The sequence below is a fragment of the Lissotriton vulgaris genome, chromosome 3_1 (assembly GCF_964263255.1).
Source record: "Lissotriton vulgaris chromosome 3_1, aLisVul1.2, whole genome shotgun sequence".
Lineage (NCBI taxonomy): Eukaryota > Metazoa > Chordata > Amphibia > Caudata > Salamandridae > Lissotriton > Lissotriton vulgaris.
Genome location: NC_141689.1, coordinates 980,298,656 through 980,320,094, shown reverse-complemented (window position 1 = coordinate 980,320,094; position 21,439 = coordinate 980,298,656). Strand labels below are relative to the sequence as shown.

General features: G+C 49.0%; 1 protein-coding gene and 1 pseudogene across 4 annotated transcripts in view; both read left to right on the top strand.

The window, feature by feature from the left end:
- The window catches only part of VPS13A (vacuolar protein sorting 13 homolog A), a 2,146,181-nt gene that overhangs the window by 645,132 nt on the left and 1,479,610 nt on the right, over window positions 1–21,439 (top strand). The gene's annotated exons all lie outside the window — the stretch shown is intronic.
- LOC147727288 (cytochrome c1, heme protein, mitochondrial-like) lies at window positions 15,672–16,507 on the top strand (annotated as a pseudogene).

Here is a 21,439-nt window from a genome sequence, read left to right as displayed (position 1 = left end):
ACCATGTCCTGATCTCGGAGGGCACTGCGAGACAGCTGCAGTGGTGGCTCACGGACCGCGATTGGGTCAACGGCAGATCCCTCTCCCTTCCCCAACCGGAGCACGTAGTTGTGACGGACGCGTCCCTCCAGGGCTGGGGTGGCCACTTGGGAGAGGCGGAGATCAGAGGACTCTGGTCTCCGGCGGAGTCCCGGCTCCATATCAATCTGTTGGAGCTGCGGGCGATTCGTCTGGCACTGAAAGCATTCCTCCCGTCTGTCCGAGGGAGTGCAGTGCAGGTGTTCACGGACAACACCACCGCCATGTGGTACTGCAACAAACAAGGCGGGGTGGGGTCGTGGACCCTATGCCAGGAGGCTCTACGCCTCTGGCAATGGCTGGAACATCAGGGCGTAACTCTGGTGGTTCAACACCTGGCAGGTTCTCTGAACGCCAGGGCGGACGAACTCAGCCGTCGGTGCTCGATGGATCACGAATGGCGTCTGAACTCGGACGTGGCGCAAGGCCTCTTTCTGCGTTGGGGAGAGCCTTGGTTAGATCTATTCGCCACCGAAGAGAACGCGCAATGTCATCAGTTCTGCGCGTTGGAATTTCCAAGGCGGCACTCGCTCGGCGACGCTTTTTGTCGCGAGTGGAGCTGCGGTCTGTTGTATGCCTTTCCGCCTATACCTCTTCTGCCCAGAGTGCTGAAGAAGATCAAGCGCGACCGAGCACAAGTCATCCTTGTGGCTCCGGACTGGGCACGAAGGTACTGGTATCCCGAGCTACTCAGTATGTCAGTCGATCCCCCGGTTCGTCTGCCTCTTCGGGAGGACCTTCTGTCGCAGCAGCAGGGGACGGTCCTCCACCCGAACCTGTCCAGTCTCCACCTCCATGCATGGAGATTGAGCGGCGACAGTTGAGGCCATTTGACTTGCCTCCTGAAGTTTGCAACATCATTCTGGCAGCCAGGCGTCCCTCCACAAAAACGGTATACGCCTGCAGGTGGAACAGATTTGTGGCATGGTGCACAGCAAAGGCTGTGGATCCTCTCAATGCCCCTCTCTCTGAGATTCTTCTCTTCCTTCTTTCTCTTGCCCAGCAGGGCTCTGCTCTGGGCACTATCAAGGGCTATCTTTCGGCTCTTTCAGCCTTTCTGAGGCTGCCTGACCAACCTTCTTTGTTCAAGTCCCCCATAGTTAACAGATTTCTGAAGGGCATCACTCATACCTTTCCTCCTGTTCCTTTCGTGATGCCTCAGTGGGACTTGAACCTGGTTCTGACCTTTCTGATGTGCGCTCCCTTTGAGCCACTTCATAACTGTCCGCTTCGCCTTCTTTCTTTGAAGACTGCCTTCCTGGTAGCCATCACCTCTGCCAGGAGAGTGAGTGAGCTCCAGGCCCTCTCTTGTAAGCCTCCTTTCCTTTCAGTCCATCCGGACAAGGTTGTTTTGAGGACTAGGCCCTCCTTCTTGCCAAAGGTGGTCACGGCCTTCCACGTTGGGCAGTCCATCACATTGCCCACCTTCTTTCCGCCTCCGCACCCCTCGAGAGAGGAGGAGAGGCTCCACCGTCTGGACCCAAAACGTGCGCTCTCGTTCTATCTGGATCGCACACGCCAGTTCCGGGTGGATGATCAGCTCTTCGTTGGGTACGCGGGCGCTAAGAAAGGGAAAGCGGTGCACAAGAGGACCATTTCTCGATGGATTATCATGTGCATCCAGGCGTGTTACTCCTTGGCTAAGAGGGAACCACCTGTTGGGCTGCGGGCTCATTCCACTCGAGCCACGGCCACTACAACTGCCTTGGGCCGAGGTGTGCCCTTGCAGGACATTTGCCAGGCAGCTACGTGGGCCTCGTTGCACACGTTTGCTAGGCACTACTGCCTGGATAGTCAAGTCCGGAGAGACGGCTACTTTGGCCGCTCCGTTCTCCAGGACTTTCTGGTGTAAATATTGGTTCGCAGACCCACCACCATGGGGATGGTATTGCTGGGGTATCTATTCTAAGGTAAGGAATTTATCACTAACGTGTCTCTTTCAGATGCACAAGTTACTACTTGTGTAACGATATATCTGTAAGAGACATTAGTTAGTGATAGATTCCTTACCGACCCACCCATCCTCCCCGTTCTGCGAACCGATATCTAGGGTTAACGTCATCCCCTTTCAGGGCCCTAGTTTCTTGGCACCAGTGTCTGTTTTTGTCATGGCTCTGCGCTTCTGGCGCGGAAAAGCTGTGGCTAAGAACTGACGTCCGCACGCGGAGGCGGCGTCTAAGTACTCCGACGATGTCATCACGGCGCCCACGACGCCGACGACGGACGCGGAGCCGCAGACGACGCCTACCGACGCGCAAGGGTACTGCTACACAAAACTTTCCGGATCCAGTCTGACGCCTGGGGATATTCTAAGGTAAGGAATCTATCACTAACTAATGTCTCTTACAGATATATCGTTACACAAGTAGTAACTTGTGCGACAGATCCTTGCCAAAAAATTACCGCTTGATAGCACTCCTAGACATCGAGGCCAAATACTTCGCGGGCTCCTACTGGCCGAGCTGCGTGAATGGGCCAAAATATGCAACTTAATTCCATCAAGCCAACCGGGATTCTTCGAAGACACGGGAACAACAACAAACCTGCTCGCAATCTCACAACTTATTGACAAGGCAAGGGTGTCTAAACAAGCTTTACCCCTTTGCTTTGTGGATTTTACGCCGCCTTCGACAATGTCAACTGGGCCAACCTTTGGAGAAAACTGGCCTCTTGGGGGATCCCGGGACCGTTGTTAAACCTTCTGATTGAACTGCACACCAACACGTGGGTTCAGATAAAGCTCGGTAATGGCACACATCTCTCTAGGCGAATTCCGACCACAAAAGGCCTAAAGCAAGGCTGTGTTTTAGCGCCGACTCTTTTTAACTTATTCACAGCCGACCTGCCACCTGTCCTATAAGCCTGTAATGCGCACCCCCCACGATTGGGGGGCAAGGCGCTGCCTAGTATATCCTATGCTGACGACGTGGTCCTGGTGAGCCATACAAAAGTAGGTCTGCAAAATCTGATTAACACGCTATATGGATTTGCTGAATCTAACCTACTAGAAGTAAACACCAACAAGACCAGAGTTCTGTCTATAATTAGGAACAAACAACAACATACTTGGGTCCTCGGTACAAAGGCTCTTGCAAATTGCTCGGAATATAAATATCTCGGAATCTTGGTTGATGGAGGTTGCTTCTTAAACCAACTAGAGGCCATCAAGAGGAAAGGGATGCTGGTAGAAACCACACTTAAACAGCTAAAGGCAAACTTGAATGGCCCTACCTATTGCCACTGCTTCGCGTGGCACAGGTTAAAATAGAGTCATCTCTGACTTATGGCAGTGAGGCTCTAAGAGGCAAAGACGCGGAATTACTGGATATAACCATTGTAAGGGCCTATCGTCTTCTTTTTAACCTGCCAACCTACACCTCACAAGCCCAGATCCGATTAGAATTTGGATTGACCAGCCAACTGCTCGCAAGAAGAGGGTCTTACATACATAAAGTGTTGGCATAAAATGAACGCACCGGAAACTACACTGAATCACCAGCTCTGGCAAGATTTAAGCAACTCCTCCTCTAAAACGCCGGCAAAATCATATTTAGAGGAGTCTTTGACTGCGACAAGTCTGAAAGATTTATGGGAAACTCCACTACCACATGCGCAATTTAAGCGGGTAGTAAACAAGAGCATAAAAAGACAATTGCATGTGGAAGATAAAGCTACCTTTTCCCGCAGGCGACATGCCTGGATGACTCTGTGTACATACAAACTGCCGGGCCTGCAGGCATATTTTGGTCTTGGGTACGGCAGAAAAAACGAAAGAAGCCTTTTTAAAGCACAGGTTAGGAATTCTACCATCTATACCTCATCTACAACCGTGGCTGAGAAGGGCTTGCGGAGGCTGTGCAGTGCAGAGAATGAAGACTTTGAACACGTGCTATGCACATGCCCGATGCTGAAAGAGGAAAGGGTCGCCCTGTTAAAAACTGCTTTTAACGAACATAATATCCGCACACGCAGACAGGCAGTCCTGGCCTGCTTCGATCCGGGCCTTCCACCATTAAATGGGAAGTTAGTGAAATTTTTGAAACTACTTGAGGGGAAAGTAACAAGTTCATGAACTTGGCCCTGACAAGATCGATTGAACTATGCCCAAGACAAGACGAAATGACCAACGCTCACTTCCCACATCATATCGTTTTTTAGCATTATTATTATTAATAACTAATGTCTTTCTGGTTTTATAAATAACTTTTTTGCTCTTATAATCTTTTATCTGATGATATGTGTTTTAATGTACTTTTGTAATGGTTTTTATTAACCTGAAACAATAAATATTTACTGGGGTTAGCCCCAGCCGGATGTAACTAGGGAATCTGTAGAGTTCCTTCTGATATACCTGATAGATTAAAGGCAAAGTAGTTTCCCAAAATGCCCGTATTTTAGGACAATGCCATAGGATGTGGGACAGTGGACCTTCCGCCCCACAGGTGCGCCAACAGAGATTACTGCTATGGGCTTCCATTTGGCGACCCTCACCGGGGTATAATACCAATAGTGTGCAATTTTTAGGTGCATCTCCTTCCATGAAGTGCTGCATGAGGATGCCTGGCCCCCCTGCGAACGATATCCGCCTACTCCTTAGGGGAGAACTCCCAGCTCAATTCTGCCTCCCACCTACGCTGCGCCGGAGATTTGGCCTGAGTTCACGCATTGTTGAGGAAGCTATTAATATCTGGCAGAAGGCGTTTATTGGAGGTGCGAGTGATGTACCAAATCTAAAATTTTGTGAGGACCCGACCAGCATGCGGACGGACCTGGGGCTGTGTGACCCAATGGCGCCGCGGCATGTACTGCCATGTACTGCCAGCATGCGTCCTTGGGGTCCCATAATGAGCCACGAGTCTGGGAAAATCCATTGCCATTTTAAGTAGCCTGTGCCCACTAGGGTCGGGGGGAAATCTGGGTTCCCAATAGAAGTGGTCAAGGGCAAAACGGCTGAAGATAGCTAACACTTCTCTTGGACCCTATCCCACACCTGCATAATGGCAGGTCTGAGAAGAGATACGCACCCAGCATCCGGTGACGTCTGGGTAGCCAGGGAACTTTCCAAATGTGGATCCCGGCGACCCCTCTATCCATAAAACACCAATGTTTTTCCGACTCTAGCTGGTACCACTCAACCATCCATCGCAGTTGCGCCGCTTCATAGTAGCGCCTGAGATGCTGGATACCAAGGCCACCCTCGTTCTGCTTCAGATAAGTGAGATGTTGCGCCATACGCGGCTTCTTAGCACCCCAGATGAAGCTGTTAATAAGTTGCTGTATTGGAGCCAGTGTCGTGGGTGGTGGACTTAGGGGGAGCGTCTGCATTATGTCAAGCAGGTGGGGCAAAATTGTCATTTTGACGGCGACCATCTTGTTTAACCAAGAGATGGCATGCTTTTTCCAACTGTTCAGTTCGAGGCACATTTTGTTCAGACCCTCCGTGTAGTTCACCTGAGCCGTCTTCGTTGTGGTAGAGAAAACCTATAACCCCAGATAGGTAAATCAGTAGCTGCCCAAGAAAATGGGAAGTGAAGTGATAGTTGGAGCTAATCCGCCGCGGGAAGGGTGAGGCTCAAAGCATGAGTCTTTTACAAATTAATTTTAAAACCTGACGCAGGACTAAAAGCCTCAACCTCTGCTAGCAGAGGGGCAAAAAAGAGCAACGGGTGTGTTAAGAAAAGGAGCACGTCATCTGTGTATAAGGAGTTCTTCTGTTCCCTGCCTCCCATCCAAACCTCAGTGACCGAGGGGAGTTGGTGGACTCTTTCAACGAATAGCTCCATATAGAGCGCAACAAGGAGGCGGGAGAGAGGGCACACGTGCCGCGTCCGGCCTTGCCGGACGCGAAACCAACCCATTAACCTGAATGCGAGCCTGTGGGCCGTGATAGATGCAATTCACCTATCTCTGAAACCTGTCACCGACTCCGTAGCAACAGGACCTGTTGCAAATAAGTCCAGTGGACCCAATCAAATGCCTTTTCGGCATCCACTGAGAGAAGCAATGCTGGTATCTGGGTTTGTTGCGTCTTGTCCAATAAATAGCAGAGTCTGCGAGTCCCATCTCCACCATAGCGATCCGGGATTAAACCCGACTGGTCGGGATCCACCAGACCCTGCATGTGGGGAGCGAGTCTGGAGGCCAATATGCTAGTGAAGATTTCAGGTCCACGTTGAGCAGGGTATTGGGGCAGTATGAAGAACAATTGCGTGGGTTCTTTCACGGCTTAGGAATGACTACTACCTCCGCCATTGACAACAACTGAGTGAGTTCCCCAGAGGCACTAAAGGTGTTGAACAACCTCGCAAGTAGAGTAGCGACATCCGGCGCAAAGGTTTTATAAAAGTCGACCGGGAAGCCGTCCTCTCCCGGCTCCAAGCCGGACGAAAGGCCCTGGATAGCTCGTAAAACTTCATCCGGGCCACCAACTGGGTCACCGGTGCCTCTTGCGCATAGTCCCTGGCCACAGTAGGGCCAGGCTATCGGCCAAATAGAGAGCCTTATAGAAGTCCTCAAATTCAGACTCTATGTCCCCGTCTGCGTGCATGAATTCTGCGACTTGACTCAACGCGTCGCTGTCTCAGCCTGCAGAGCACGTGCAAGGAGTCGCCCCGCCTTGTTCCTTCTTTCAATTTAGCGCTGTTTGGTACGGAGTAGGGCTTATTCAGCGCGGACGAGATCCAATGCCCGCAGTTGTTTCTTCGCCTGTGTGAGCAGGTGCCGATTTTTGACCGCCCCATGCGGCGGTGTACCCCCTCAAGCTCCCGGATTTGGTCCTCCAATTCCCCCCTCTTGGCCTTGCGATCCTTATTCAGGCATGCCACGATAGCAATACAGCGGCCGCGGAGGACCACCTTCAGAGCGTCCCAAAGCATAGCTATCCCCACCTAGCCCACGTCGTTCACCTCCAGGTACGCCACGTAGTTCAGCAATATTAGCGTCGTACGTGAGTAGTTTGCGGTTCAAGCGGCTCGAACTCTGTCGCGGGGCGCCGCTCGGGAGAAGCAGCGTCAAGACTACCGGGGAGTGATCTGAAAGCGTTGTGACGCCAATAGCTACGTCCTCGGTGACTGCCGTGACCCTGGGAGAAGTCCATGCGAGCATACGTTTGATGGGCCACAGAGAAAAGGTGTACGATAGCGCCAGGCATCTGTGAGATCCGCCTCCCTCAGTCTCTGAAGCATCATGTCAGAGTTCCCACCACTTTCTCCTGAAAATGCGCGGCCAAGAGAATTGCCACACCGGCCCCAGGGGCGGCCTTAGGCATGTGCAAGGTGTGCACCTGCACAGGGCCACCAAACCCCAGGGGCCACACGCCAATATATATCCGTAATATAATAATCCTCTGAGGATGGATACATATTTGCGTGGCGGCCCCTGGCAGGGATTTGGCGACCTCCGGCTCTGTTCCACTTCCAAACACCCCTCCCCCCTCTTCACTGACCTCCGCGCTCCGCCCCCCATGGACCCCCTCTTCCGGGCCCCCCTACCGACGCTCCCTGGCCAGGGCCGCCATGAGCCTAGAGCCGCCCCTGCCGGCCCCATTTCCAGCGCCTGATGAAAAATATTGTCGATTGAACCAAGGGGAACAAAGCCACTTCCAGTCCGCCCGCATGAGGATGGGTCTCCTGTAGGAGGCAAATATCACACTTGGCATCCCTCAACAAGGCAAGCATGTAAGAAAGTGGCTCTATATATACTGGACCAAAGTAAGGTACAGTGTGTATAGAGTCCCCAGTCCCCAGAGGTTTTGCAGGGCTAAAGTTAGATATAACCTTACTCTCTGAAGTGGTAGCTTGGTCGAGCAGTAAAGCATGTATATGAGGACAGTGTAAAGCATTTGTTGTTCACACTGAGTCAGCAAATGGTCTCACACACTCAAGAACTGAAGCCTAGGCCAATTGTTTTATATCAAAAGATATAGTTGTTTTATTTTAGAACCAACAAGGTATCAAAATATACTTTCTCAGAATGAATTACTTTACTTAAATATTTATCAAACAGGCAATAGACTTTTTGAATGCAATAGATACAGTGTGTTGCAATAGGCAACACAATTTCAAACACAATGCAACATTGAGCTCAATGGGAATTTCTAGTTCTATGCAATTACGTACTTTGTAGACTACTATTCTAACCCCAAAACTGGATCCTAGATTCAGTCCTGGGACATGTCCTGTAAACAGTTAAGTAAAAGCGCTTTGGTTACAGTAGTAATTTTTAAGGAATATTATTGTATTTTAAAAGTTGACAGAAACTTTTCTAGGTCAAATTACCAATGCTATCCTATGGAAGGAAATTCAAGTTGCAGGTAAGGTATGTTTACGTTACTTTTGTAATCCAGTGCTAGGCTCCTAGGTACGGCACTGGGACCTCTATCTAAAAAAGGTAAGTAATTACGTTTTGGTAGTTGGTACGATTTTTAAAGAATATTTGTAGTTTGCAGAAATCTACAGAAAAAATTTCACAGAAAAACAGTCATTGGTTCCCTATGGAAGAAAATTTAGGTTACTGGTAAGTGCGGTTAAAATTACTTTTCCGGGTTTGTGCTGGGCTAAAAGATGCAGCACTGAGGTCTCTCCTGATAACAGGTGAGTAAATCGGAATGTGTTGTTCGGCTGATTTTAGGTGAATATTTTATAGTGCCAAAACTCCACACTTAGAAGAATTTCCAAGTGAAACCAGTCAATGTTAGCCTATGGAAGAAAAGTGAGTTATCGGCTTTTAGGTAAGTACTCGACTGGTAGGGTTAAGGTTCTGGGCATAGACTCAGGGGTCTCACAGGGTCAGGTAGGTAGAGTTGGTACACCCTCAGCGGCATAGGGGCAGCCGGGTGCAGAGGTAGTTACGCCCAATGTTATCCAATGAGAGGCAGGGTGCCTTTGGTTGGTGGCTGCTGGCTAGCAGGCCACGCGGCTGTGGGAGCTGGGCTCCTGGTCACTTGCTCAAGGCAAATGGGGAAGTAGGATAGGGCAAAGGTTGCACTGCAAGGGGCACTCGGGCGGCTGGGTGCAGTGTACTTTTGCGCCGTCGGACGCTCAATGTTAATCAACGGAGATCTTGAAAAGTGAACAAAGGCTGCAGGCTCAGGGACAGAGGATCTTCTGGAGCGACCAACACTTCGAGGGCTAAGTTGGGATCTTGGAGGATAGGTAGTCACCCCGTAGTTGGGCACAAGGGGCCGGAGCGCCGGGTGCAGGGGTATCTTTTGGAGTCGGGAAATCTTAACCTCTGCTGGTCGCGGTTGGGGAGGGTACCTGGTTCAGAGGCTGCAGGCGTCGTCGAGGAGTGTCCCTGGGCGCTGGATTGCAAGTCAGAATCGCTGGGGGACGTCCTCCGGGTCTTTGTCCACTTGGGCAGAGTGGGCTGGATTCGCGGTTCCTGGCTGGCACCATTGATATTGCTGTTTGAGCAGAGCCACTGCTCATGGGAGTCCAAGTCTCTAATAGGGTCCTGACAGGCCGGTCCTCCGGGGTTCTCGAGGTTGCTGTCTGCAGGAGACGCCTGGATTTAGCAGGAGCAGGTTCAAGGAGCAACAGGCCGGTAGGGCTGGGGCCAAGTCAGTTGGTGTCGTCCTTTTGTTAGCAGCTGCACAGCAGGTCTTCTTTTTCTTGCTCTTCTTTCTTGTTTCGAAATCGGGATCTGAGAAAGGAAGGTTCAGGGAGCCCCTAAATACAAAATTTAGGGGCGTAACAGGTAGGGTGAGGGCAGGGACCAATAGGTCCCTGTCCTGGGGTGGGTACATCCCCCAACCTGCTCCTCTCCTGTGGGAAGGGGGCAGGAGCCCAGCTTTGAGTGAGTAGGGCTCCCCATCCTCAAGATGGTGGTAGCCCGGAATCGTGCTTCACCTCGCCTCCTCCACCTGAGGGGTGGAGTTGGCACAGGCTGGCACACCCCCTTTCCTGACATAGGGTTTTCCGCCAGTCTTCCCGCCAGAGTGGGGGGGGGGGGTCAGAACTGGTGGGGGCCAGTGGCTGAGTACAGCAAGTGGCCAGGAGAAGCTCACAAAGGCAGCATACCTTTGAAGCTTCCCCCTGCCCATCCTGGGGGAGGAGACCTAGCACTTCGCCCAGGATGTGCAGTGTTGCAGTCCCAGGAGAGCGGTAAGCTCTCCACCCAGGGGGTCCAGCAACCTGTCTGCTCTGTGGCAGCCTAGGCCGCCTCTCCGACAAGACTTAGATTGTAGGTTAGGTTTCAGGGGGCATCTCCAAGATGCCCTCTGCTCTGTAATGCATTTTACATTAACTCCCACACTGACATTAGTGTGGGTTTAATGTGCTGGGAAGTTTGATATCAAACTTGTCAGTCTTCAGTGTAGCCATTATGGTGCTGTGGAGTTTGTAATGACAACGTCCCAGCACCATTTACTCTTAATGGCATCACTGCACTTACAGTGCCCAGGAATGGCCCTGGGCACTGTAGGGGCACAGGGCTCATGCACCTGTGCCTACACCACTGGCATAGGGCACCCAGCTAGAGGGGTGACTGATATATGCCAGAACAGTGGGTTTGTGGGCATGGCACACAGGGATGTGTGTCATGTCCACGCTTTGTTTAGTTCTGCACTAGGACACTCAGCCTGCAAAGGCAGTGTGTGGGTGTCAGGATGCAAGGGTGGTACAATAAGTGCTGCTGTCCTTGGGGGTCTTCTCTTGTCACAATGCCCTAGGTACCTATGGTACCATTTACTAGGGGCTTACATGTGGCCAGAGATGCCAATTGGGGTTTAGCTTCAACACAGTTTTAGGGAAGGACCACAGGCTCTGGGCAACTGATTGGCAGGAGCCCAGGGCACACTCAGTCAAAGTACATCAGCAATTCAGCAAAAAGTGGGGGCATACCAGGCAAGAAAGATAGCACTTTCTCACAAAGGAGCGCACGCCTTTTCACTGGTGAGTTAAGGCCCCGCACATTGAAACTCATAATGTCTCCTTTAAGACGTGACTACAAGGGATTTTGTTTCACAACTGTTTTAAATGAACTTAAAGGGATTTGAATCAAAGGCTCATAAAATAATTGAGCCAAATGTATCCACAGGATTACTTGAAAATGAATTATATTATTTCTTAGGACAGAGTATAAATAATCTCTTTGGTAATTCAAAGCAGGATAAGAAAAGAGAAAGAAAGCACACAGGAACAAATCAAGGGGACAAATAATAGAACAGAACTTGAATAAAAGTCATGAAAAGCAGTGTTTTTAAAGATTCACTTAACAATCCATAACAATTCATCAGCTCCAAAAACAATTTTAAACGAAGAAAGCCAAACACAACAAATGTATAAAGGTGTTCTTGAGTACATAAAAACTGGGGAGTTGATGACTGTGGTCGACGTTTCGGTCTTTTCTCGTTAATTATGTAAGACCATCTTCAGGACTTAACACCTTAGCTGCGTGTAAACATTTCTCCCCAATGCTGCGCTGTCCATTAGAACTAGTGCTGAATGGACGTTCAATGGTCGTGCGCAGCACTGGGGAGGTAGCGCTGCTGACGACCATTGGCCGTCAGCAGCACTTAAGGGGTTAATATTTCATCAAGCAAAGAAACCCCCTATGTATAAAAATAATTATATACAGTTAATTGATGTATCAACAGATATTCCAGACAACATCAACTAGCTATTTACATGCTATTTATAACATTCAGGCTGTGTGCATACCATCTAACTGATGGAACTTTTAATTTAAGAAAAGAACATATGCTATCCTGATAGCAGTTGATTGGGACACATTTTATCTCAACTTTTTAATTTCAAGGATCTAGAATCATGGCCGTCGATTTTATTAAGAAAAGGAGAGAGGTGCGACCATGATCATGTTTTAAATTCATACACGGTATTGCTATTTTTGCGATAGAGCACTCACATTGAGGAAATTGGTGTCTGTAGCTGATCTTCCACAATTGTGTTGGTTTAGTACAGAAGAATCTGTAAAGTCATATATGAAAACTTCAGTCATTTGTAATCGCATACATTTTAAGCAGATTTTTGGAGGTTATCTGTACATACCTGCCAAAGGTTCACTCGACAAAAATAAATGTCTTTCTCCTGGTCTTTTTATTTCCAGATAGGCAATTGTATATATCTATAACAAAGATGTTTATATATTATGATTTAGCCTCCTGCAAAGGTCATTGTTGTGCAATCCAGAATTACGATTTTTAACTATTACATTTTTCAGATACCTAACAGCTGTAATAAATCGGCAGTTGTGGCTTCTTGTGCTCATGGAGATAGATATTTCTCTACTATGGCCATGGGTAATTAATAGCAGCAGTATCAATTATGGTTTGAGGGAGATGATCCGATTGTGCTGCGCAACCCCACGTCCTAAACACTGCTTTAAGACGTGTCATGGAAAAGGGAAAGGGGGCTCAATCGTGCTTTGGGCACACCTGTCTCTGAGGAAACCAACACCATCCAGGCACCCATGCCGTCCCCCCTCCCGCAACAGCTCTACAGAGGTGACTTCGAGCGCAACAGGGCAGCCCCAACAGGGCCAATGGGAGGTCGGTTAGGGCCTCGAAGCAGGCAACCAACCCAGCATAGGAGAAACAAACAGAGCACACTGACCACCACCTCCCATGTACACAACCGGGCTGCCCTCCTACCTAAAGGAGCACCATCCTCTCCATCTACTCCCTCCGCCCCCAGCTGCAACAGGCGAAGACTCACCCTACCTGTCCGTGGAATGGCGTAGGTCCATGAGTCTGACGATCGGTCATCGCCATTCTGGAGGTGGTGCTCCCGCCCCCCTCCCCCCCCTTTCCCTCAGACCGATATTACAGGATACTAGGCTTGGACCATTCTTCCCAACTCTTGTACTCGGCACAGCAACTGGTCAGATCAGTCACCAGCTTGTGCAGCAGAGTCCTCCCGGTCCATCATTTGTCGTAGTAGGGCTTCCCTCTCTGTTCGGCGTTACTCTTCGGTTGGCTACGCCTGGGCCCCCCTCCTGGGGCCCCGTCTCCTGCCTGGTCACCGCAGCCTCCTCAATGCTGGATCACCCTCCGCTGTGTCCCCCTCCGCTGTGTCCGAATCTTCAGCTGATGGCAGGGCAAATCCAAGGACAGCCTTCGCCTCCTGCAAATTACTCACCCCATGTGTTTCTTTCTTCCAGACAAAGGAAAGCCGGAACGGAAGCCCCCATCTGTATTGTATTCCCTGCTCATGGAGGAAGGTTGTGGCTGGATGCAGCTCCTTACGCCTCTGGAGGGTGAGATGCGAGAGGTCCTGGTACACCCCACCTGGAAGCCCTCAAACTCCACTGTTGGGCAGTCACACGTGGCAGCCATAATGACCTATTTCTGTCTGTAGGATGTGGAAGCTGGTCAGGATATCCTGCGGCTGGCTGGGACCCGAGGCAGGACACCTGGCGCGGTGTGTGTTGTCTAGCGTGATCTCTTGATCCTTCAGAGCTGGGCCATATGCTTAAAGAGGCGGAGAACCCAGTCTTCGAGTTTGCCACCCTCCGCCCGGAGTGGTACGCCTTTAATGCGGATGTTGGAGGGCCTCAAACTGTTCTCCTAGCCATCCATCTTAAGGTAGAGCTCCTCCTGCTGCTCCTGGAGAGCGATGAGTTCTCGGGCTTGCTCAGCGAGCTCTCCCACCCGCCAGTCCCCATTACGCTCCAGAGTGTCCACTCTATCCCCTACTTTGCGGAAACCCACTCTGAGCTGCTTAATATCAGCGGTCAGGTCTTGTTGCAGTGCAGCAAAGTAGTCACGAAGCGCGCCAAAGACCTGCTTCATGAATTCCTTCGTGACGGGCTCGAGAGCATGCCCGGCGGTCCGGTACATCGTGGCGTCGCCAGGTTGTGACCCGTGAGAGTCAGTGCTGGGCCCCCCAGTCTTCTTCCCTCCCGGCTTTTGAAGGAGGTCCTTAATAGAAGATTCCTTACTTGGGAGGTCCTTTTTGTCTTGTTGGGTGGCCATGTCCGGCAGTACGCAGACGGGGGACCAGCGCTCCCCTAACGGCTGTCAGGTCCTATCCCAGAGGGTGTCGCTGTGCCTACGGGGATATTGCCGCTCGTCCGAGACAACCCAAGCATGACACAGGAACATGGCAACAACTACTGCACAGTACACTAATGTGCCTTTACAAGATATTAACCATGCATCTACATAGAAGAGCAGGCACACATTCATGAAGCACTATTGGCAGGACGTGAAGGCAGCATCCAACTCAACAGTGGGGCAGGCAATCCTCTGCCCCAGTTTCAATAACCACATCAGTGCTAAGGCAATTCCCCCCGAGTGCTGTTACTCCAGCATTCCCATTGTTCATGACGAGCTCAGCTTGTCATGAGCACACGACCAGTGTACTGCATGACGAGCTGAGCTCGTCATGAGCAGCGAAGGGGTTAATGATTAGCCTGGTTCCCGTATTTTTCCAAGTGTTATATATTTCTTGTTTTTATGATTTAAGCGTGCCAATATATGAAAGATTAAATTCTTGAGAAGAAATTAGTTATGCTGTATGGATTAATATGTGTAGGGAAATAGGCTGTTTGCGGTTTTACCCTCACCTTGACTGCTAGGTATTGGTTTAATAGCTCTGAAATGACCCGAGCCCTGCTTAAAAGGACTCCGAGCATGTGCTCCTACCCTTAAATTAGTGCATGTTTGATTGGCTTGCCCCAATTGGCATACCCTAAATTACTTAAGTCCCTAATATATTTTACCAGGGGCTCCCATGGGCTGTAAGTTAAAGTATCCCCCACGGACTGCAGCACTGGTTGTGCCACCCTGAGTGGGACAAGGTAAAACATTGCTCCCAGTCTGCCACCGCAGACTGGAAGTACTGTTTTAAGCTGCTATCTCAACTTTGCCATTTAAGGTAATGTCAAAGCCCAAACCTCCCCTTTTAATATATGCAAGTCACCCTTAAAGTAGGCCTAAGAATCCACCATGCATGATGCTGTATGTTCAAAAGTGGAACATGTACTTTTATATATTTCACCAGCATTGTTCCCAGCAAGGTGCGCGGCTGGGCGGCCGCGCACCTCTGTTCTCCCGAGCGCGCAGTGCTGTGTGTGAAGCGCGCACACACATAGCACATTCCGGAAGAGCATTTCTGCGCCGAAAGGAAGAAAATGCTCATCTCATGGCATTTCTATTCTAATTAGAGCACTGCTGCCAGGCAGATTGTGGCACCTTTGAAAGTATTTATGTTAATCACAGCGCCCATCAAGGGCTGCATTTAACATAAATACTTACAATCAGCCCCACAGCTGCGCCCTCTTTAGAAAATGTAGCAGGTCTACAAACAATCATCTGAAAGCACAAGTTCGCGCTTTTAAACTTGCAGCATTTTTTTTCTAAAGAGAGCGCAGCAGTGGGGCTGATTGATTGCCTTTTGAAAGTATTTGTTAAATGCAGCCCTTGATGGGCGCTGTGATTAACATAAATACTTTCAAAAGGCCTGCAATCAGCCCCGCAGTTGCACTGCATTAAGAAAAGAAATACAAGGTGAGAGTCCTTACGTCACAGGAAAGCCAAAGATGAGGGTGGTGGTGGTCAGCCTAGCAGCGCGGAGCCCAGTGCAGAGGGTCACTGGGGGAGAGGTGGCCTGGTCTTCGCAGCCCGTGCTTCCATGTCATTTTCCAGTCTGTCCAGAGGCCGAAAGGTGGCCCTGTCCACGCTGGGCGTGCTTGTTGCTGGAGGGGCTGGCTTAGCCCTGGCTCTACACAGATCGTTAAAAGCCAGTGATTTAGAGCTGCATCCTCCAAAGTATCCTTGGAGCCACAACGGTCCTTTATTTCTGCATTGCATCACAGCAGTGTTCGTCGTGTTTATCAGGTATACAAACGGGTGTGTGCTGCCTGCCACAGCATGGAATAAGTGGCCTTCCGAAATCTGGTGGAAGTCAGTCACACAGAAGCGGAAGCAAAGGCTTAAGCAGAGGAGTGTGAAGTGATAGACGACCCTGATGAAAATGGAGATAGGTTTACCCGGCCAGGCAAGCTGTCTCATTACTTCCCCAAGCCATATCCTAATGCGAAGGCATCCCGGACAGCGAACAATGGTGCATTTCCCCCTGATCTGAGCTACATTGTCAATGCTAGGCACGGTGGTGAGGATTACATCTTCTCTCTTTTGACTGGCTACTGTGATGCTCCCACAGGGGTCACCAAAAAAATGGCTTGAAATACAACCCCTAATTTCCTGGCCAGGCTATTGGCATGGCACCGCCTATTTACAATGAGATCCTGGAGTTTGATGATGGCACTACAGCTACCATGTCTCAGGTCGCTAAGGATGTATGCACATACCTTAGGTGGGCAGCTGAGCCAGAACATGACCAGCGCAAATGCATGGGACTGAAGGTTTTCATGATAGGTGCAATCCTTATTCCCATGGAGTACTATTTGAAGAGACAAGTGGTCCGTATTGAAGAGCAGGAAGATTGAATATAGGCCGCCTAAGTAAAACGTCCAAAGCACACCACCTCAGCATGCAAATGCTTCATTATTTGGCGCCATATGCAGTTGGTTACAACGCCGTGGTGCAGATGCCTATATAAAGCCTTTCATCTCCATCTAAATCCCTGAGCAGGAGCCCGCAGAGTCACAAGGAACTTATATCTGTTAATATTATTATTGTTCATGACTCTGCTGTTTTTCGTCTTTTACTTGTCATCCTCACTGATGTTGTCTACAAAACCCAAGCTTCACCTGCCTTTCAACAGAAGGGACTTGGGAGGAGGAGAGAACGTGGGGTCAAAGACAAATTGATTGTGTTCTTCTTTTGATTCTCATAAGAGTGTCTTTTTTAAAAAAAAAAAGAAGAAATGCAGCAAATTTAAAAGCACGAACATGAGCTTTCAGATGATCCTAGGTCTTGAAACACACGTTGTGCTTTTAAACTTGATGAAATGCCCATAGGGATAAAAGCACTTCAATAGTTAACCCCTTCAATAGCACAAAGTGTAGGTGCAACTCTAGTTCACTGGAAGGGCTGGGATAAGGTGGTCAGTGTTTGGTTATTGGGCACCTCTCTTTTGACACACAAGCACTCCTTCATTATTTCCGTGCACATCTGTGAGCACGACTAGTGGCCTGGTCCCCAAAGCACAGCAACTAACTCCTACACAGCAAAGCGCGAGGTAGGTGGAGTACAAAGCTGAGAAATAGTTTAAACTACCTGTTTACACACAAATCTGCAGAGCATGATTGGTGCACTGGCCTCCTTAGCACAGCAGCTAACTCCTGCACAGCAGCTATCCCATGCACTGCATAGCAGAGTGCGGTAGGTGCAGCGAAAGGCCGGAGCACTATTTTCCACTACCTCTGTTTCCACACTAGCCTACAGAGCACTATTAGCACCCTGGTCCCATTAGCACAGCAGCTAAAACCTGTACAGCAACTCACCACTGCACAGCAGTGCGAGAGAGGTACAATGCAAGACCGAGCACTCGTTTTCACCACCTGCTTTTCTACACAAGTCCACTGAGCACAACTAGTGCCCTTCTCTCTTTAGCACAGCAGCTAAACTCTGCACAAAAGCTAGACCCTGCGCAGCAGCTAACCCTTTCACACTAGAGCGAGGCAAGTGTAACGCAAGACCGGAGCCCTAGTTTTCACTACCTCTGTTTCCCAAAAAGTCTGCAGAGCATGACTGGCGCCCTAGTTCTTTTAGAACAGCAGCTAATCTCTGCATAGCAGCTAAACTCTGCATAGCAGGGTGAGGCAGGTGCAGCACAAGGCTAGGGCACTAGTTTCCACACAAACACCCCATGTATTTCCACACAAGTTTGGGTCTAGTTGCTCCCCTGATCACAGCGTCCGTCATTGGCTGCGTTTAACATAAATTCTTTCTAAAGGCATACTATCAGCCCTGCTTTTAGAAAAGAAATGCAGCAAGTTTTATATAGTGCTAACTCAACCCAAAGGTATTGGAGCGATTTACATGATTTATTTCATTATTTTTATTCATGGGGAGATTAATTGATTTGCAGAAGATCACATGATGTTAATCTGACCCGAGACTCAAAACTCACCCCCTAAGTCAGCAGCTCAAGCATTAAGCCACAACCTCTATCACAAGAGCAGAAGCATTATCAATATTATATATAACTTCATGCCACAAACAACCGTTGACAACGCTAATAGTCCTGGCTTTTTGTAGGTGTAATGTTACTTGTATTAAATATCTGATGCAATGACAGAAGAAGCCAAATATCAGTCGGGTGGCACACTATGCTAAGCACAGATTTTTAGCTTAGTTGCTTTTAAGCCACGCCCTTAATTGCATCGGTCATGCCCCTTTGAGAGACACCCAGTTTTTTATCCCACTTAAAGCCATGGTCTACAAGAGCGGTCGGGTTGTTGGCGCACATAGCCGTGGCTGCAGCGCACAGAGACCTTACTCTGTTGCACCCAGAGGAAAAAAATTAGAGGGAACATTGTAATCACCAGTAAAACCCTTAAATTGGCATATTTAGTGTAGAAAGGCTAGTAGCCCATTGGCAAGTACAGAGTAAAAGGCTGACACCTCAGCCCTGCTAACCTCTTATTTGGACTACTGAAGTTGGTTCTGTAATGTAAATGTAATGTCACTGATGGATAAAGTGCAACTTTAGAAGTTGCCACTTTAGTTGCCCAAGGTTTCCAGTGCATGTGTACTATTATACTGTTGTGTGTTTCGGGTAGGGCCCATGGTTGTTTTCCCTATGTTAGCCTAATTGTGCACATTCGAGGTCGCTTTTATTTTGCACATGTTACTAAATATCATGCTTACCTTTGTGCCACATTATATTTTCACACAAAAACAGTTCATGTTTTTATATTCTACTCTTTTCCTGGGATTGAGTCTGAACAGAGTAGGCCTGGTCAAAGAACATTGCCCTTTGTTATTCTCTCTGGTCAGACACTATCACCCAGACATAGTAAAGGAATGCAGCTGCTGTTTTCCAATACACATATCTTAGCATATAACTGAGGACAAGGGTTCTTAAAAACACAGACACTCAGCGAAGGTACTGAGACAAGAGTGCTGCATCAGCTGAGATGTATACCATCCACCTATGCATTCTAAGGTACGGGGAACATCACTAAACTGAGAGATCTATAATATATTGCCACTTAGCTTTAGTATTACAGGAGAGGTTAGGCAGATCTGTTGGATAGCATGACAGGGCTTTTCATGGTGTATGGTTTACTGCTGATATAATTGGCATGCATTTGTTTACTAGTTGTGGCACAATTATTATGTCTTGGAGCACAATAGTTTAAATATATATTGAAAACTTCCTGTGTCTCTTTTTTATTTTACTATGAGCGAGTACAAGTGAGAGAGAGCAAAAGGGTGTTCCCTGCTACCGCGATCCCTGAGTGGGTCGAGGGTGGTGTGTTCTGGGGTGCCAAATCACTTGTCTCTCTAGAAAGGTTAGGACGGAAAGTAAGGCACTATAGCTAGTCGGACTTGGGTTCATAGACGCTGAGGTGGTATGGTCACTCAGTCCCTACATACTGATGTTCTTTGGTCCCAAGCATAGTTCTGTTCCTGCGCAGAATTCCTGCAACAATACTCAGGATCTGTCCTACAGACCGCTTTCTGCCCTCTTGGGGATATGTGCTAAGGATTCCGAGGAATGAAAACAATAGAGGCCTGCTACTGGAGGAGGTAACACATCCTCAGGCAGGAAGCCACATGGGTGTAGCCCAAAAGGTGAGCATGAAAGGATAAGCTGCCTTTGAAGGGCAAATGGATAACATTTGAGAGAGGGGATGCTCCACTGTTCAGGCAGACAGTCTGGCACTAGCGACAGGAGTGGGCTAACTAGTTTCCAAACCGGTTTTCCAGGGGCATTTTGCCAGCTTTGTAGCCACACCTCTGGGTTGGGCTAGGAAGCTCCACACGCAGGGAGAATGGGACCTGCCATATTAGAAGTGGGCAAAATGCTGCATCCTGGGCGGTCCAATTGCCACATTTTGCAGAAAGTGGTCAACAGGTGGGAGGGAACTGGTAGCTCCTTGGCCACCAATCGCATCCTGCCCTCAGGGCTTTTTCTCAGCATAATTAGGGCACCCTGGCACTCCAAACTCAGATCTCAACTGGGCTGGAAGGACATAGAAAGGACTGCTGTGCAGTATTTTGAAACCGGCAAAGAGAAGCTGCACCTTTGGACTGCACCTGCTGCCCTTTGTGGGTAGCAAAGGTGCTGGACTGCGTTTGCCATGTACTGCACAAGGAGAAGTCATCTCCAGAGCCCAGCAAACACCAAGAGGCTACAAGGGCCGGTTGACTGGCCTTCTGTTTGCAGCAATGGGACACAAAATCTGAAGAAGTCTACTGGAGCAAGTTGGTAGCCCAATGTCTTCAACCCACCACCAACCGCCACTGTGCAACACTGGAACCCAATGCAAAAAATGGCACCCAAGATCGCTGAGCCCGGGAGTGCAGATGGGACCTCCTAGTTATCAACCCAGGAAGAATTGGCCAGTGACTGTGATACTGGGCAACCGGTAGTCGAGTGGCGACTAGACTTCTGCCAGCACCAAGACGACATTGTGGGATGTCGACCTTGTGACCTGGACCTCCTCACCCACTTCATGGACCAAGGAGTAGTCCACTGCATCTCATCTGCAGCATCTTTTGAGCATCTTCAGCATCCTTTGTCCCTTGCATCAGGATCACTTACAGTGCCTGGAACTAACTTAAGACTACTTTACCTGCTGTGTTAACTGTTTCTGGGGCTCTTGCTGCCCCCCCTGACTGGCTCCCTACTAGAGTTCGATGCCTAAAGTGACTCTAAGTGACCAATAGCAGACATTTTAGTGAAAACGTTTCTAATTGTCAAATTTGTGGAATTTGACAATGCTGGTTAGCGGTTGAGTGAAATGCTTTGATATACTATACCTTGTAAAGTCTATATCTTTGGAACCCTCCAGTGGATCTTTCTCATTGTGGTGTCTAAAATGCATTCTGTTTTTATAAAGTGATGTTGGAGTTCTTTTGTATCTTGTTGATTTGACAAATGAAAACTAAGGATCCTAAAGGGGTTGGTAGTTGTCACAGGTCGCTCACCCATAACCATATAATGCACCTAATTTTCTCACAGTATGTGTGGTGGGAGGTCTACCAGGTGCATTACAATATTAACATACCTCACAGTTACTATCTTTAGTAATTGGATACAAATCCCAGATATGGCACCAACTACAAAAAACGGACTGAGAAAAACTCTTACATAATAAGGGGCTGGTGGAGAACCAGTGGTAGCCCCAGAGTGCTTTTTGCTGCATTGGAATACATAATTGATGCTTTGGGAAAAAGGGATTCTCTAGAGAGGCTCAGATGGCACAGCATGTCCAAACTGGGAAGCAGGTGCGATCGCATTTAAGACCATGAAACAATGAA